This window comes from Macaca fascicularis, chromosome 5, assembly GCF_037993035.2.
Source record: "Macaca fascicularis isolate 582-1 chromosome 5, T2T-MFA8v1.1".
NCBI lineage: Eukaryota > Metazoa > Chordata > Mammalia > Primates > Cercopithecidae > Macaca > Macaca fascicularis.
Window position 1 is genome coordinate 134,809,255 of NC_088379.1, and position 15,284 is coordinate 134,824,538.

The window sequence follows — 15,284 nt, forward strand, 5'->3', positions numbered from 1 at the left end:
TGTTCTCCAAAGCAACTTATGTGGAAATTACCTACCTGAAATATGTGTGACCCTGCCATGTCTCCAAAAAGAAAAAAACAAGCAGATAAAAATCAATAAACAGCGACAGTAAAAATAAAAATTGTTTAGGGGAGACAAGATTCTCTTACAAATTGTAATTGCTAAAATGTACTTGAGATATTTATCAATAATAAAACTAAATTAAATTTCCTGAGCATATTCTATATGCCTGACACTAAGATGGTTGATGTGGATTACATCCTTTAATAAATCTACAAAGTGGGTGTTATCATTCCTTCCATTTTGCAGAGCAAGATGCTGAGACTTAGAAACGGGAAGTAATGCTTCCAAATTCACATAGCAAGTCAATGGAGTGGCCAGAATCTGGATCTAGGTTTGCACAAATCTATTTTTAGCCAATTACATGGAACATTCAGAAAATCTAAATTGATTTCATTTGATGTCATAGATAGAATGAAAATTTTCTATAGACTGTGACTTTCCCCAAAGAAACCAAATTGACAACAGAAAATACATATAAGTTTATATATATTTTGAAGCAACTTACTGTAAAGTTATGTTATACTTTTTTTGCATATAATTTGAGTGTAATACACTGCATCTGTGCCGATGAAATCTATTTATTACTGCAATTGTGATATAGTGCTAGAAAATCTGTAGAGTCCAAAGGAGTGTTTTGGCTACCACTGTCATTTAAGCCTTTGATTTGCTTCGGAGAGCTGGAGGGCACTGTGTGTCCACTTGCCAACTAGGCCAGGTGCATGAGTACATCTCTAAAATAATGTAGAACTACTTTCACAGGAATTGAAGAAATGTTTCCTAGATTTCTTTGGACAAGAAGTCATTATCAGTATCTTTGGGGAAGAGTTGCAGAAGCTTCATGAAAAGTATCAAGTCATTACTTACTTTTCATACTCCTAAACCTAGGTCTGAAAGGACGGATAATAATACCTTTTGCTCATGAAGAACAAGTCTCATAGTGACCCTCAGGGTCACTTTGAAAAACACAGAACTAAGCCCAGAATATGGATTTTATTGTAAATGTTTTGTCTCATTTTTTACCTGTTTGAGGTTTTGATTCTGCTGGCAGCATTGGCCTTATAGTACTGTATATGTATGGTATTATGCCATAATAAGTTGTGTGCCTGTGCTCCTGGCTACTTGGGGGGCTGAGGTGGGATGACTGCTTGACCCAGGGGATCGAGGCTACAATGAGCCATGATCACACCACTACACTCCAGCCTGAGTGACAGAGTTTGACAAAAATTGTTTGTAGAGATGGGGGTCTCGCTATGTTGCCCAGCCTGGTCTCAAACTCCTGGCCTTAGTGATCCTCCTGACTTGGACTCCCAAAGCAATGGGATTACAGGTGTGAGCCACCACATCTGGCCAGAAGATACTTTAGTGGAACCAATCTGGGCTGGCAACAAACCATTTACATTGTGTGTGTGTGTGTGTTTGTGTATGTGTGTATGTGTGTGCCTTGCAATCATTACCAAGTTTTTTCTTTTTACAACAACCTCTTGTCCAACAGACCTTTCAATCATTTTTAAATGTACAATTTAGTGACATTAAATAAGTATATTCACAATTTTGTAAAACCAGTACCACTCTCCACTTCCAGAATTTTTCATGATTTCAAACAGAAACTCTGTACCCATTAAACAACAACTTCCCATTTCTCCTGCCCCTGGTAATGATATTTTAAAAATACAGAAAACTAATCAGATCAATGTCATATGTAAAGATGTTCAGACTATCTTTGGCAATAACAGTGGAAATGTAGAGGTTCCCAAAATGCTGTGGAGGAGACTGCAAAATTTCCCTCTGTTTCTACATACCAACACCAATCATGAATCTGAAAGTGGCCTGACTTAAGGGTAAGGAACGTCGTGAAACATAGGTGGAACATGTGTGATGGTAAGTTCCACTTCCTGCCCGCCACCCTCTTTTCTCCAAAAACTTGGAAGAGGAAAACTCAGATTGATTAAGAGCAGAGGCAGAATGGTTCTCATGTTAGAGATAAGTCTTACTCAAAGAGGGAAAAGGGCAAAAATAAATACTGGAGCAGAGAGAGAAAAACACCTATTTTATTAATGAGTTATTGTGTCCACTTGCATATCATTGTAATGGGGCCAGATGTGCCAATTGACAGCTCATGTGGTAGTCATTGTGAGAAGAGTAAGCACATCACATATCACATATCTTTACATGTCACAGAGGATAATGTATCAGAACATCTGAATTACGTAACTAACTTTATTTTGATTCTTTCTTTTCAAGATGTACTCCTAAGAGAAGACTACCTGAAAGTTGTGTACACAGGTCTAGCAGTTGAGGTCCCCTAGCGTTCCATCTATCTTCTGTCATGTGTGAGTATAATTTTCAAGAGATAAACTCAGCTTTAGGGACACTGGAGCTCTAGTTTCAGCAAAACTCAAAGTCAACCTCTGGACATGGTAAAATTTCCAAGTTAATGTCACTCTGTGAAGCCTCTCAATGGGTGGGCATCTGGCTTTTCTTTGACTACATTAAATTGTTCATATGGTTTTGAAAAACATCTATATAAGTCATAAATACACAAATTCAGTAGTGTGTGTGTATGTGACAAGTGATGCTGCAAATTGTGGCAAGGTTTCCCCTCACCTTTATGCCACATTTCTTAAGGGTAAATTTCAATATTGATTTTGATCTCTTCTCAGTTACCTAATTTTGGCTCTCTTCCTTTCCGTGATATAGGCATGTCATTATTATTCTTTCAATGCTCTCTACTAGACCAGATATTTTGTACTGGGTGAACATTACTTCAGTGCTGTCCTATCAATTATGTTCAAGGACTTCGGTATTTATGATCTGATTTAACCTCAATATGTATTAATAAGAGCGCAGGCTCGGGATGGGGAAGAGAAGATCATTGCTAAAATATTCAAAACATTTGTACATTTTTTATAGGTATACAGAGCATACATTGTAAACCATTAGTTGAGGTTTCAGTTTGATAAATTTTTTTTCTACCACTTTTGGTCAGTTTCTTAAGTCATACAACTTTCAATTATTCACAATTTGATGAGTTAATTACTAGGTTATTTGTTAATGTTACCTGTATGACAGAATCTAAGGAAAAAATCCATTCTTGAAATTCAGACTGAAACCTTAAGATTACTTTGGGATATGTCTGGTATATATGTTTTTAATGTAACCTGATTCTATGTCAAAAATTCAGCCAATAATTTTATATTTATAGAACTTAAATCAATATATTTTATTCTATATAACTTGGATATAATTGTATATTGTGGCTGTAACTCTGTTGGAACTTTAGTTTTCAGAGATAGCATTCTTATAGATTTTGCACTTCCCTTTTCATTATCAAAATCAACCTGATTAATCTAAATCCATCTCTTAATTTAAAAATTAACATTCTCTCCCAAATTCCCCTATTTCAATATAAAAGAGTCATCTTTGCTGTTAAGAAATTCCCACTTAGCTGACCAAGACAGAAAGGTAAACAAATTCAGGATGGGGCAGTGGTGAAAACACCTAGATAGAGTTTGAACAGAGTATAGAGGACCAACAGAGGAGGGGCTGCATAGCTCTCTTGTGGGGACAGCAGCAAATCGTAAAACTGCCTTCAAACAGGAGGTGATGCTGGAGCTCAAATTTAAACGTTACCGTGGTTTCCTGTTGGGCAGCGTGGTGGTCATTGTGAGAAGGGTAAGCACAGTAGAATATAGATAGTCAATAACTGTATAGAAAAAAGAATTGCTGTTATCTTCTGTGTTCTCACAGTATTCTATACTTCCAGAACATTTTACTTCTGATGCCAGATGTGGCCGGGTGGGGGTGAGCAGGGAGGTGGTGAGGAGTAGTTCCATACCAACCAACTCTCCAAAACCAGCTGGAGGCCCTGTAACTCAATTCCCTCCTGACACTATCTACCTGGACTTTGTACAGACTCCACAGGTTAAGGGCTCAGTTCCTCAAAGCTGCACCCTACTTCAGACACAAGTTACAAGTCCGGGTTGTCACCAATTTATCTGATCATCTGGCTATGAATGAGAGGTTCTCACAACCTACTCCTCAGGTTGATCATTTGCTAGAATGGCTCACAGAACTCATGGAAACACTTGCTTACATTTACCAGTTTATTATACAGGGTATTACAAAGGATCCAGAAGAATAGCCAGATGAGGAGCCACACCGGGCAAAGTCTGGGAAGGTCCTACGTGCAGGAACCCCTCTCCCAATGAGGTTGTAGTGCACCACCCTCTCAGCACATGGATGTGTTCACAAACCTGAAAGTTTCCCAAACCATCTTTTAGTGGTTTTTGTCATTATGTAGACATGATTGATTATCAACTCAATCTCCAGCTCCTCTTCCCTTCCTGGAAGATGCGGGTGGGGTTAAAAGTTCTAAGCTTCTAATCATGGCTTGGTCTTACTGGTGACAGATCTCTATCCTGAAACCATCCAGGAGCCCATCAAGAGTTGCTTCATTAAAAAAAAATAAGATGCTCCCTTCACCCATAAAATTCCAAGGGATTTTGTAGCTCTGCATTAGGACCTGGGGCCATTGTGTTGTGCAATATAGAAGGTAGCAGATGAAATTATCTGAGGCATCTCTAGTAGTAAAATATTTTTAAAATATACGTTGTGATAAAGCTTTGTTCATTATTAGCATAATTAAATAAAGCTTTTTAAAACATCTTAGCCCTTAAATGGATACTTCTCTGTTCTCTTTTTCACTCTTCATTGATTAATTCAATAGAAGGCATAACATTTCACTCATGCATTGTTTCTCCACTTTAAAATATAGTCTTATTTCTACAAACACATCCATACTTTTTGACTGGCAGTTGTAAATATTTTTAAAATTCATTTTTGAGAATGGGATTTGTCATGGTTAGTACTACTTCCTTGTTAAGATTCAGCAACTCATCTTGCAAATGATACAGTATTTTTTAAGAGCTTTATCTAATCAAATGTTGTTAAAATGTAAATAAAATAAATAAAATACAATTTGGATCCATGGGGTGCCTCTAATAGCTTTTCCTCCTTGACACGGAGTTAATATGAACTTCAACTAACCAGCTGATTTTTATAAGGTTGCAGAAACTGACAGTTATTTTTCCAGTGATGCTTGCTGCTGTTCTATCTCACTTTAATTCCAGAGTCAGTGGGCAATACCAATATCTATGAATTACATGTTAAAAAGGGATTTATGAATTATGGATGAACTGGGACAGTTACTGGTATTTAAAGGCATCCCACTTCATGTTGAATATTAATAGAAATGAAAGACTGGAGAAATATAGTTACCAAAACCATTAATATTTCAAAACAGGGAAGCTTCTTGAAGCTATGGGATATTAGAATAAAGGTTAAAAGAAATTATAGTTAATTCATTTAGTGACAATTTCTATAACAATAAAGATTAGAGATGAGAATTCATCATCAAAGGCTTTTTATTATTATTCAATTAGGAAAAGTCTAATCTGGACATTAAATAAAAAGATAGTTGTAAAAATTGTGACAGTGCCTATTGTCTCATTGTTTGGTTCTTTTTATGGTAGCTAAAAGGAAGACTATGGGACAATATGCAATGTAATCAAAATGTAATTTAATATTTTAATTCTAAGGGTTCAAGTCACTCATAAGAAAATAGAAACAATTATTGCACAATACTTGTAAGATGACATCATAATTATTTCTTTTCTTATTTACGCTGGTTAAGTTGATGCAGAGGGACGGCAACTAGCCCTCTGCCTCTAAGGATTAAGGTCCTACTTCCTAAATTGGTATAATCACAAAAAGCAAATTAGTTATTTTAAAAGGCTATAAGGAATTGGATCTTGCTTACCAACTCACAAGAAACTAATAAACCTGAATATGAATATACAGTCATGGATTACTGTGTAATGAGAAATAGAAAAGAAATACCAAGAAAAGTAGAATATCTGTGCTGACTGAAAAGCACGTTGTATTCCCAGTAGGAATGTCATTTTTTATTTATTCATCAAACGTGTATTGATGTCTGATTTATACCAGACATTGTGCCAGACACTAAGATGAAAAATCAAACAGGGCATAGTCTCCACCGTCAAGGAGCTTATTGACTAGTTAGAAAGACAGCCAAATAAAAATAACAATGATAGTGGTGTGAAAAGAAGATAATTCCAAATCTGAATAGGGATCTGGAGAAGCTTCCCTGAGGGGGTGAAACAAAGTGCAATCAAAAGTAAGTAGAACTAGCTAGTTGAAGAAAAGAATTAGGCTACCCTGTACTCTCGGGGTTCTGTACCTGTGGAATGGCATGGCACTCATTCAAGGCAAGAGGTCCCTGCGTGATGGTGGGTATGGCTGTGGAGAGGGGTTGCTCAGCTCTCTAGGTATAAATTTCTCCCTGCTCTGGATTTTACCCATCATTTGCAACTGAATGTGCCACACATTGTACTAGGCATTGGGTATTGAGTAGTGAAGAAAACAAAAATCCATAGAGCTTAGAATTGATTTCAAAATAACCTCCTTTGACCCATGTACTTCTTCAGTTACTCACCCATTTCTTTTCTTTTTCTTTTTCTTTCTTTTTCTTTCAGAGTCTCCCTCTGTCACCCAGGCTGGAGTGCAAAGGTGCCATCTCGACTCACTGCAACCTCTCCCTCCTGGGTTCAAACAATTCTCTGCCTCAACCTCCCGACTAGCTGGGATTACAGATGCCCACCATCATGCCCATCTAATTTTTGTATTTTTAGTAGAGACTGGGTTTCATCATGTTGGCCAAACTGGTCTCAAACTCCTGATCTCAGATGATCCACCCGCCTCGGCCTCCGAAAGTGCTGGGATTACAGGCATGAGCCACCGCGCCCAGCCTACTCTCCGTTCTCTCCACTACGCTTTTTCGTATGTCTACAGCCATTTCTACTGTTTCTTCTCTCATTCTTTTCTTATCTACTCAAATCCCTTCATCCTACTCTTGACGTCATAACAATCTCCATGTGTCAAAACGAGTAGCCATGTCACTACTCTTATCCCATTCAAACTCTCAGCAGAAGGAGGCATATTTACCCACCCCTTCTCTTTAATACTCTTTCTTATTTTGGCTTCAAGGACAGAACATCCTTTTTCTTTTTCCTCCCTGGTTTCTCCTTCTTCACCTCCCCTGCTGGTCTTGCTTTGTCTCATCTTCCAATGTTGTAGTGCTGTTGGTCAATCCTGATTCTCATCCTCTTTTTTCCCTACTCATCCCACTTTCTTTTTTCTTCTCTTTTCTGTCCCTGAGGAATGTGTGATCCTCATTTTTGAAATCATCAATTTGGGGACATAGTAAACAATTTAAGAGGAACAATGTCAGGATTAAATGGACATTTCGAAAAGATTATTTCACAACCTCCTAGATGGATTTATTGGTGTATATGCATGATTATACGGAATAAAGATAGTGGAATAATCTTAATCACAAAAAATGGAGATAAAATGGCTAAGTTCTTGGGAATATTCCTACCTGATGCTCAGGGAACCCTTCTCACTGGAACAAGTGCAAAGTAAACTGAAAAATTATTTTGCTTGGTCTTCTTTCTTCTGTATTTTGTACATTATAGAAACTTTCTGTTTTAAGGAGATTATAACTAATCACTTCATAGCTCACCTTGGTGCACCTATATTCTATAGATCATGACTATTTCTTTGAAGCATCTCAGTTATCCTAGTGTAGGCATAGATATATCATCATCCTATTATAATATTACAAATCTTTTTATTGAGTGATGATTTCTAACGATGTTAACCTGATTTTAAAGTGTTATCTTCTAATTTCTTCAGATCCTAAGACTATTTTGGAAATTCTCACCACCCTATGCCTGATTATCTAAATTCAATGTACTTGTAACCTAATGTTTATTTTGAATCCATCACATCAATGTCAGGGCATCAGTCCTGGGATGTTGTAGCTTCTGGAATTTTAAACAGAATAGTCCTATAAATAGTGTCATCTTTAGTACAAGATAGTATAAAAAGAATAGCAGTTTTCTGAACATAGATGACACTGTTCTAAGTGTTCCACTGTAATAATCCACTTAAACTCCATACAAACTCCTGAGAGAAGTTAAATAGTTTCATTATGTCACAGAGCTAGCAAGGCCCACAGTCTATCTCCAGAGCCTGCAGTCTTAATCACCAAGCTACACTATAATGGTAGATTTATGGTATGAGAACAGCTCCAAACTTATGCCATTAGAATTGAACACATTGTGGTGGTCTTCTTTTATTATCATTATCTCTGATGAGGCTAAATATGTGTTTCAGACAGCTAGACCTAAGTGACAGAGAAAAAACTGCATAAGGATTTACCCCTTATTTTCCTACCTATGTGAAATTCTGCATAGATCATTGTATTTTCTCATTTCCAGCACTGGACCATACCCACTTGTTAAAATTCAGACACTGGAGAAGGTTAAGCAGTCTTGTATTTAGCTACGAAATTACACAAGGTAAAATATTATCAGGTTGCGGTGGACCTTACCAATACGTATAGCCAAAATTGGATCATTCAATCCTCCTAATTTAGTGCGCATCAATGAAGGATTTTTATCCATAAATTATTTGGATAATTATTTTATTTCTGCTATTTAATATGGCTTTATGTAAAGACACATAAAAAAGAGGCATTGAAAATAGAAACTATTAACTTGAATCAATTACTTGGCTATCCCCAATGAGATAAATATATTTTAGAATAATAAATTAGCTAATTATGGCTTCATCCATAGGACCTTACAACATCTACCATTTTGGAGATGATTGATTTTGTTTTCTTATCTTCACAGATAACAAAACTTTTTTCCTGGATAAGAATCAAAAGGTGTCCATTTCTTGGATCTCCATCCTCTCAGGTTTTATTTGCAGCATGCCTTGGTGTATTTCCCTGTCTTATATTCTCCATTTGGATTTTCTATTATAATTTGATAAAGTACATGTTCGAATCTCATTGATTATGCTTTCTTACTTGTTATATGTCTTGCTGTAGGGCTCGCATGTTTGTTTCTCAAGCAATAATAATGAGATGATAACTCAGCAGCATGAAGGAAAGAAAATAGTTTTATGCTGCTGCTCATATTTAAATCTTTGGGGCATAGGCTAAAACTGAGCCTTCATGTTTGTTATTGCTACTAGTTTGTGTGTGTTTGCAAGGGGTTGTTTGGGTGGGCAGATAAGTGAAAGAATCAAATCATGAGGATAAATAAAATGAAATAAGTGGAAAACACAATCCCATGTTAAAAGAGGGGTTTTGTTTGATTTTTTTAATATAAAAAGGTGACGTTTTCAAGGGAAGATTTGAGGTGGAGTGATTGAGAAAAAAATTCTGCTCCAGTCAGAGACAGGTTTGGAGCTTAAGCCAATCTGAACCTTGTCCCAAGGTGAGAAGTGGAGCAAGGCAGGAGTTTCCCACCAGAAAGAGAGCAAAACTGAGAAATGATGATGAATGAGGTCTAGTATTGTACCTTTCTTTCCAGGTGGAGTGGAACTAGTCTATTAGGTGGAAAGGGGAATGTGGTTGAGTGGAAACAAGAGAGAGTTAAGAAAGAAATGACAGTCAAGAGAAAAATAATACCATTTTTCTACTCCATCCAACATTAGTTGCCTTAAAATATTAAAAGATTTTCTTGGCATAATCTATTTCTGTTTAAATAAAGGTTAAATTACATATAAAACAACTAACAAAATAAACCTACAGGATATCTATATTTAGTAGTGGGGGAGATTAATGCTCCACTGTATGGAGCCTTGTAACACAGAACATAGCCATAAATACAAAATAACACACAAAGGTCAAAGGAAACTAGGAGAGGGAAGGGGTAGAGCAGAACTAACATTTATGGAGTGCTTGTGTATATTAATCATTGTACTAAGTAATACCATTTGTTTGGTTTTATTTTATCCTGACAACATCTCTGTGAGGTTTATTATTATCTTGATTTTTAGATATATTACAACAAGTTTAAGACCATATTTTCTTTAAAAAGATGTAAATGGAATTCTTATTCTAGACTGGCTAATTTTCAAAGATTGCATTCTTACTATTCTACTACTCCTTATGGTATTCTTGCTAATATCAGAAAAGCATGATTACCCTGTGAATAATTTCACTATTAGAGACTAGTGTTCACCAATTTACATCATGCACCACATGGGTTAAAAACATTTTGAGCATGCCCTTCCATCATATATATATTTACAATTTACTTTATAATTTGTGTATGTACAATTCTATAAAAATATAAAAATACTATTTATATTATGAAACATACACAAAACTTTAAAAGTATAAATTAAAAATAATTGTAATTAGAAGTGCTGATGTTTCCTGCTTGTATCTCAAATGGTTGTCTAGATCAGCCCACAGGACAATTAGACTTTACCACAGAGAGCACTATTCTATGTTACCAACACCATCTCCTACAGGGCATGTATACTGGTTACATATATATGACAAAAATCTCAGTGTTGATTTAAGCCTCTTCAGCAGGTCATAAAAACCGTGAATCTATTATGATGATCAGTATTTCTTCTGGTGTGAAATAATTCACAGTTCATTTAGGAACAAGTTTTATTTTTTCTAATGCATTATTGAGAGGAGATTCCCTCTGTAGTATGTTATTTTCTAAGAACTCACAGCAGAGTTGTACACACTACTAAAGTGGAATTTAGCAAAAGATACTTTGCACAGGGTGTCTATTATTTCTGAATCTTTGATAAACCTTAATTTCCACATCTCAGAAAGAATATTTGTTTTAGGTAATTTGTTATTAGCTATAGTAGTTACTTGGGTCATTTTCCTCCCTCTGTCATTTTTTTTGATTGTTGTTCATTGTTAGAAGGGGGTGAGAGGTGAAATCAAGTCCAACAGGCCAGTGGACCAGAGATGTGATATGCAGAGACTGAAGCTGTAATTACAGAGTCACTGTGTGGAGCCTTATGAGAGAATGTCCTCACTGTGAAGCCTTCTGTTTTGTCAATACGCTTACATCAATACTTGGCAGTCAGTTCTGCTGCTTTAGGGCTTCGGCATATAAAACAGACAAAGTCACTAATATCAAATTTGAGCTACTTTGCATTTGCCGTTGACAAATCTTACTTTAGAAATATGCATGAGCATGAGGATCAGATCAAACTTTTAACATTTATCGTTTTTTTTCTAGCAGGGAAGACTCTGATCCCCTTGTAATTTACCTATCGTTGATTTCCTGAATCTTTTTAAATCCTCTGCAACTGAAGATGGTCTCTCCATCAGAGAAGCAATTAACCAAATCCCTGACTACAGCGTATATGGCATCTATTATAAAAGTATAAAAGGTTAACTTAAATCCTGGCACACAAAGGAGATGTCAAACCAGAACAAATCAGCATGGAAAATTACCTGGAGGAGATACAAGGTTAAGGTGCAGCATATGTACAGTTAAGAGGATGTTTATGACTAGTGGAATGTGTTTTTCAGACTGCAAAGACTGGAAGGTTAGAAATGACATGTCTATTATGAATCAACATAATTCATATTCTGCAGCTTTTACCTGACAAAAGAAAATGTGCCTTATTCTTCCCTATGCAACTCAAAATCCAAACAAAGAATTACAGACGTGTCAACTTTCATCCACAGAAATGCTTAGGTATTTTTTAAAGAAAAAGCGAACACTTTTTAGAAGATTATGCATTGCCTGAGTTAGGATAGTTAAGAAGCTAAATAAGAACAGATTTGTTTTTATAGATGAGCTTCTTTCAATCAGTTATTGTAGAATGGAATAATAAAACATTAAAATACTATACATATAAAACTAATCGTTACAAATTAAATAGACTGCACTATTCCAATTTTAGATTGAATTATGCAGTAGATTAATAATGATGACAAAGGTTTAATATTCATTCAATTGAGAGAAGAGTTCAAGTTCCTTTTCACCTGAATCTTGGTGGGCTCTGTGAGTGACTTATGAATATAGCTGCAATAATTCCATGCCACTTTCTGGGCCACAGCCTTAAGAGGCTAATAGAATCCACTTTCTGTCTCTTATGGCCCTTGATCTTAAAGCCCTAAGCTGTAGTGTGAGTCCAACTATCCTCCTGAATAAACTGTGTGGTGGAGAAGCCCTGAGATTACAAAATAAAATAGTGAGCCCAGTAGAATCCAGCTCTGCCAAGATCCCAAACACGGGAGTAAAGCTGTCTTGGATCCAGCAGACAACCCAGCTATCTATGGCTTCTACCAAGTATTCCTGTCATGTTATGTGGAGTTAATAATTGTCCAGAATGAACCTGTATTAATTGCTACTTCACAAAATTATAAAATATATTGGAAGGTAGTTATTCCAAGCCACTAAATTTTGGGATATTTTCTTAAAGTAGTAGATAGGTGGGCTACTAAGCACAACTAATTTCTTTACTTTTAGAATTAATTTTAAGAATTAGGATATGTTCAATTTAGGATTGGTAAAGTAAAAAAGTAAATATGATACCTGAAGAAATAGAAACTAAATTGTATGTCACAGTGGCACATTCTTCGGAAGAAGTTCTTAACTTTATGTAATTGTATAGAAAAATCCATCAGAATATCTGTGTTTTTTTCCCCATCCTGATGGGTGAGTCAGGTGTGTTTTTTTCAAGGTACAGATTCTAAACCATGGTCTCAAACTTTTGGATTTAGAAAACATGCAATGTGACATTACACGTGAATTGCCTGTTGCAACTGTCATAGGTATCAGCTGAAATTTTCTATCCTTGTAAATTGAAAACCTGTCACACAGACTGTTAAACCCCTGAATTTCTGCAGTCTTTGTGAAGTTTCTGTGGAAGAATAATGGTGACTTTTCCTTCTCCGTTCTTTCCTATACATCTTCATTTATAAACTCCTAATTCTATTTAGTTAGTCCATGCTGGACCATCTTACCATTTTTCTGGGGACCATTTCAAACAGATATAAAGTATAGCTTTTTTACTATTATCATGATTTCCCATTGAAATTGTCTACAGAAAGCATTTTATGTGTTTCAGACTCTGATGAAGGTTTGGTGAGGTAAATATATTTTGCCAACTATGCTGCACTCCCAATGTATTTCTCTCCTTCTCCAGGCACCTCCATTCCAGCAAACCCAATTTCTTACTTTGTTTTTTAAGAAAGTTGTTCTCCCTGCCCTTTACTTTTCGTCAGTCGGCTTTTTAGTATTTAAATATGTATATTAATGGACTTTGTTAATCCTAAGACAGTATTATGAAATTCACCCCCAGTAGGCACAGAGGAACTGGCAGAGTTTAGTTTCCATTTTAATCATCTTCCTATCCCATGTGTTTCTGTGAGTATAGGGAAAATGGGGGAAAGGGCACTTTTGATATACCACTGGTTCTAGAATTGGATTAATAAATTATACTCAAGCGAATCCAATATTATATCCTGTATTGAACATTATTAAGGATTTCAAGGATACAGACAATAAGGAGGTTCAGATGATGAAAATAGGGCTATGGGAAAAGAAGAGCCTTTTCTCTGTTCATTTCTTCTCACACCAGACACACATCTTTGCCTGGAATACTAGAGGAGATACATAAGTGAGTTTTTTAAGGTTATTACATCGCATTGCAGAAAGAATATATTTTTTCCATTTTGTACCCCAGTGGTATAGCTTGCATGACATTCTCTAGGGAGCCAAGCCTCCAATCTGTAGATCTTGATTTTATTTACTAAAAATAACCCTCAATCAGAAATATTTTGCTAATGGCATTCTACATAAAAGGATTACTTCTTCTAGAAAATATTATTTTTGTCTTTACCTAGAGGTGCAGGTGACAAGGAGATTAAACAAGGTCACTTGTTTTCTTTCCTTCTCTGAAATAAAGAAGGTCAGTCTGGTAATGTGTGTGACTTGATTACAGGCTGGATGCTTTAATTTCTCTCTTTATCTCTCTCTCTCTCCAAATGTACATGTATACCTTACTTAATTTTCTGTAGTCCTCTTTAGACTTCATTATCTCACTTTTTACTCACAATAACTCTGTTAAACCTATAAGGCAGGTATAATTGTTTCAACTTTAAAAATAAAATATTTGTGGTTTGAGGGATTTCATTGCACTCTTCCAAACCGACACAATTTAACATGCTGTCACAGCACACGTTCAATGCACCAGGCATTAATCCGGATACTGGGGATTTAAATAGGGCTGAGACACCACTGGTATGTTCCCGTAACCCTGTATCATTCATTTAAATATGAAATGTTTCCTTTTAGGCCCCATTTTGGATCCACCTTTAGCGTGGTCCAGCCACTGAAGTTTTACATCTGGCTCAGGTGGCTCACATGATTCTACTGCAACTCTGAAAATAGATTCTGTCCACGCAGTTAAGTAATCACTTTCATAAATCTTGCCTCCCAGCCAGTTTTAATAGGGAATAGCCAATTTACAAGGTTAAATGGAGCCCTGCCTGAAACTCTCATCCTGGATGTCTCTGGGCCACCCTTGCAGCCTCCCTTCGAGCCTGCCACAGCTCTACACACAAGCCCCTGGCCAGAGCCACACACCACAACCCTATCACCAGTGCTGGCACATAAGGAGACTACTGTCTCTTGACTATCTGGCGTCATATATCCTGACAGCCTTCCACTGACTCAGGGTTTTTCCTTTCCCCTTCTCCATCTTTGAGTTGCTCTTTGGTGGTTACTCGTGGAAACTGTAGCTGTTGCAGCTCTTCGTCTCTGAGTTCCAGAGAAAATCCCAGAAATCAGTGAGGTTTTATTCCTACTAATAGCCTCAGTCTGAATGGAAACACCTCAGGATCTGATATGATGTTCTCAGCTGCACAAGCGTTTCTGAAACTTGTGTTACATAATTTGGGGAGAGTGGTGAGATCTCGATGCATGATTAAGGACATGTCATTCCTAAGATTTGTGTTCTACTTGCCGCCAACTGGTTGAAATTTTCCTTTATTTAGTGGTAAGTGATCATTAAAATGAACCTAAGGTCTGCTGGACACTTCATTAGCAATATTCATCTCCATGACTGATTAAAAAGAGAGTTAATGCATATTATAAAGCACTTAATCTGAGGTCTGCGTATAACTTTTTTATTGTAACTGTTTATAACTATTTATAATCTGTGGTTTGTTTATAACTATTTTATTAGTTATATTTTTAGCTAATTTCATTAATAGATTAACTATAACCATCCCTATTTTACAGATGAGGAAACTGAGGCACTGAGATAGCATCTAAAGCTTACATGGGGGA

The 15,284-nt window shown here is 36.3% G+C and overlaps 1 long non-coding RNA gene across 2 annotated transcripts; it reads left to right on the top strand.

Moving 5' to 3' along the window:
• The first annotated feature begins 2,296 nt into the window (after positions 1–2,296).
• On the top strand, positions 2,297–9,343 carry LOC135970816 (uncharacterized). 2 transcript variants are annotated; one of them, XR_010586666.1, is made up of 3 exons: positions 2,297–2,393; positions 6,618–6,921; positions 8,844–9,343. It is a non-coding gene; the product is annotated as an uncharacterized lncRNA (long non-coding RNA). The 2 variants fall into 2 exon arrangements; XR_010586665.1 differs by lacking the exon at positions 8,844–9,343 and having other exon boundaries at positions 6,618–7,575.
• Positions 9,344–15,284: the final 5,941 nt, after the last annotated feature.